Below are 4,550 nucleotides of genomic sequence, written 5' to 3'. Positions count from 1 at the left end.
TATATTTTATTAACATGGAAGATGCCACTTAGACATGGCACCTGAGGTTAAAAAAATAATTAAAAAATAAAAAAAACTTTAAAGGATCATTTATTTCGAGGTAATCTTAGATTACCGCATTATAGGTATTTAGATTAATTTATTTATCTTGAGATAATTTTAATATAGTCAGGCATCCAAAGATACCCGACATCTTAAAATTCCCCCATTCTATACATCTCCATTCCCTTTGAGTAGATGCGTTTTCAAGATTTCCTACTATCAGGCATCCGTAAAATTAGAAACCTTACCTTTATCTTAATTAGTATATAATTAGCTACCATATTATTTCCTTTATTTTGCCTTTTTTTTTTTTTTTTTACTTTTTCTCCATTTTGCATTTCCTTTCTTAATTTCTTCTTAATTTTTCCTACCCTTTCACATTTATGTTATTGGTGTTGTCTATTTAATTTTGATCATTTTTTTTTCATATGAGTTTTATGTTGAGATCTTTACTTTGAAATTGGAGGTCTCAATGTCTCTCATTTAATATAGAGCGCACTTTAGATTGGATTTATGTATTTTCTTTAATTGTCTTATTTGTTGAGACTACATTGTAATTAGGTAATTTGTGCATGTGCGTGTATTTTTTTTTTAATTTTTAATTGTATTTTTGTTGAGTCCATAGCAAAATTTAGAGTTCTTTGTTCTTTTTTTTTTTTTTTGGAAAAAAAATTTCTTGTCCTCATACTTGAGCCTAAACCTTATCCTCATACTTGAGTCTAAACCTTACTATTACGATATGATTTTCATTTTATCAAACTTCAATTTTAGAAGTATCTATTAGTTCTTTTAAACTTTTAGTTTTTTTCTTTGAACTTCTAAAAAAAAATTAACAAGTTCTTAAGCTCTTAATTAAGTATCATTATGTACTCAATGTAAGTCAAGACCTAGTTCTACGGTAAAAGAGAAAAAAAAATCTACAATTATTTTCACAAAAAGTTTAATGATGGAATGAATAATAAAAAAATGATTTTTTTTTTTTCAAATATTAGATTTTTTTTTTTATTTGAGTTTGTATCAAAATGTATGAACTCTATAATTGTGTTGGTAGAAAGTCCAATAATGGAATGAAGATAAAAGATTTGATTTTTTCTTTTTTCTTAAAAGATTAGATTTTTTTTTTTTATTGAAGTTTATTTAAAAATATATAAAATCTACCATTGTTTTAGCATAAAATCAAACAATGGAATGAAGATAGAAGATTTGATTTTTTTGTTAGAAGATTAAATTTTGTATTTTAATAATATTAAATTAATGAGAAAATTACAAGAACAATCGTATGGACATTATTGGAAGATTACGTAAATTTGAGACATTTCCATGTACAAATCTTACTACGTAAATTTAAGACGTTTCCATGTACAAATCTTACAAAACAAACACAATTACCAATAATTCACAGGCATCTATAAAGCATATTCCTATGAAACAAACATGACTATCTAAGGATCCTGGGTATCTGTAATATCTATAATTTCGGACATATACATATTCCATTAATCTACATTCTCAAATAACGAAGGTCCTTAAGGGTCATTTGTTTCGGGGGCATCATAGATTCTCATGGAGTAGGCATCTATATTACCATGTTTGTTTTACAATATTATAAGATGTCATGGCATCTGAAGATTCTCGAGCATCCTAGGATGTCCTTATGAGGGGCATCTCAAGAGTTTTGGATGCCCTCCTAAAACATAGGTTTTTCATATTCCTAAGTTGAGAGCATCCCCATTTTACATTTTTGTCCTTCCATTTATTTTTTTACATATATATATTACTCTTCATCTATATTATATAATTAAAAATATTGTCAATCATGAACCATATATATCATATTTTTCTGTTATATCGTAATTTTTATTATTTTTTAGCAAGATATTAAAATTTAAATTTAAATCAATACTTATTTTATATTAAAAATCTTAAATTATGATATATTATTTTGATAAGAAAATAACATATAAAAATAATATAAATTGCATTAATTTAAAAAGAAATTGCAACTGATACGAACAAATAAGTTATATGAAAGTGATACAGACAAATATGTTATATAAGTTCAAATATATTAAATTAATTATAAATTAATAAATAGTCACAGGGGCATTCTTTAAATATTATGTATTTAAGACATTCCTGAGTAGAACTCCTAAGATGCGGGACATCTATAATTCTGTATATCTATAATTTCAAACATTTAAGATTTCGGTTATCTACATTCCAAAAAACAAACAACCCTTAAGTAATTTAATTAGTTGAATTTTTATGATGAATGACTTAAGTTTCACAAGTCAAGTAGGAAAATTGTCCAAAATAACCCTATAAAATTTTCACAAATTAGCACCTTTTTCAAAATTAGGTTTTTTCTCATAGAAAAAATGAAATAGATGGTCCAAAATAAAGGGCACAAATAAAAAATGGGTATCCTTTTGAAAATCAATGAATTTTGGCATTCTGCTTATATCATTATTGTGTAAAATTACCGCTATAGCCCTAAATGCATTCCTCTAAGATTTTTTTATGCAATTTTTTCTGCATTTCTTCTTCCGTTATTTATTTATTTATTTATACTTTTGTTCATTTTTCTACAATTTTCCCCAGTTTTTTTTCTACGTTTCTTCTTCTTCTTCTTCTTTTTGTGTTTCTTTTCATCGAGCATCAAACATAAAATATAGAGTATTAGAGCATTGAGCATCGAACATCAAGTGATCTTCTAAATCAAGTATAGAATGTACAAAATAGAGCATAGAGTATCGAGGAACGAGGATCGAGTAGCATGTAACAAATATAGCATAGAGCATGTAACATAGAGATAGGGCGTAGAGCATCAAGTATCGAGTACCTTGGATCAAGGATCGAAAATCGAGTAGCTAGTATATAGCATAGTGCATAGGGTGTAGAGCATCAAGCATCGAGTACCAAGAAAACTTATGAATCACAATGCACGGATGGTTTCTAGGGTCAAATGCGTAAATTCATCACTTTTCATTCATTTTAAAAAAAGTACCCATTTTTCATTTGGCCCCCCAAAAAGGAGCCATCCATACCAACAAAAAAATAATAATAAAAATTAAAAGAAAAAACAAAATAAAACCTTTTCTCAAAGGATTTTATGTACGGATGGCCTCAATTCGGAGGTCCAAATTAAAAATGGTCACCTGTTGAAAAAGAGATGAAAAATGGTCTTCTGCTTGCATCATCCATGTGTGATTTTACCGCTTCGCCCCTGAGATACATCCCATGCACCTGCCACGACCAAGGTACTCAAAACTTAATTGCTCGTCACTCGATCCTTGATGATAGTCACTCGATACTCGTTGCATGGTGCTACATCCATCATACTCAATCATGCCACGTCATACTCGATACTCGATTGCTTTATACTTGATCGTTTTGAATTACCTGTGCCCATGCATGACAATTGACACGTGCTATATCCATTATACTCGATCAAGCCACGTCATACTCGATACCCGATTACTTTATATTCAATCCTATTTAACCTTTTGAATTCTTAAAAAGTTCGAAGGCCATTATTTCACTACTTTAATTTGTTCACTCAGACCATTCTCTCTCGTCTTTTGATTCTATATTCCTAGGTGACTATACCACTTGACTCAAAATTCTCTATCAATTCTTTCTACATCAAGTAATATTCGTCTCTTTGTTTATCTTTTGGTTTAGTTTCTTTTTCTTTTTTTTGCATTTGCATGTTACTCATACTCGATCGATACGATTTTCTCTCGTTCTATTCATTATAAACTAAAATTACAGCATGTTGAATTTGAGAAATAGGGAAAAAAGTGAATTTACCCTTGAAGCCAAATAACTTTGTGAAAATCCCTCGATTCGGATCACGAACCCTTCGTTCTGGATCTTGATCTCCAAACCAAGACATAACCACTTGAGAACCCTCTATATTCTTTTGGGATTGAGAATTCAAACAATAGTTGTGGGCTTTGCTTGAATTCAAAAGAGGGAAGAAAGGATGACAGGAGGTAGAAAAAGAAAATTTTCTTCTTTGTGATTTCTAGGAAGAGAGAAGCCAAAGAGAGTCAGATCCCAAATCTATGCATTCGCAATGCAAGAAGTGAACCAACCAATAGTAATCCCTCGACACCATCATGTGAATGAGAGGAAAAGTAGGGAGGGAGTTATTCTGATAACTTCATCATTTAATTTAACCTATAATTTGTATTTTCTCTCAACATTACATGACATTTAATATAAATCATATTTATACTAAATTCAACTATAAGAATTACATCCATATAACTACTCAAAATAAATTATATAATAATGTATCAAATACATTATATTAATTATATCATATATAATTAATTCCCTCATTTAATTTGAACAATTCAAATTATCCAAAATCAATTCTCAATAATCCCTGTTGAGCTACAGAGGGGACCTTATGGACTTATAGATTGAAGTTCGAATGGTATTTGGATAATTAATTAAAATTTTTAATTAAATACTCAACATCCATTACCTGTCGGTCA

The sequence above is a fragment of the Benincasa hispida genome, chromosome 3 (assembly GCF_027475165.1).
Source record: "Benincasa hispida cultivar pf3 chromosome 3, pf3_genome.v1.1, whole genome shotgun sequence".
Classification (NCBI taxonomy): Eukaryota; Viridiplantae; Streptophyta; class Magnoliopsida; order Cucurbitales; family Cucurbitaceae; genus Benincasa; species Benincasa hispida.
Note: the sequence above shows the minus strand (reverse complement) of the source record.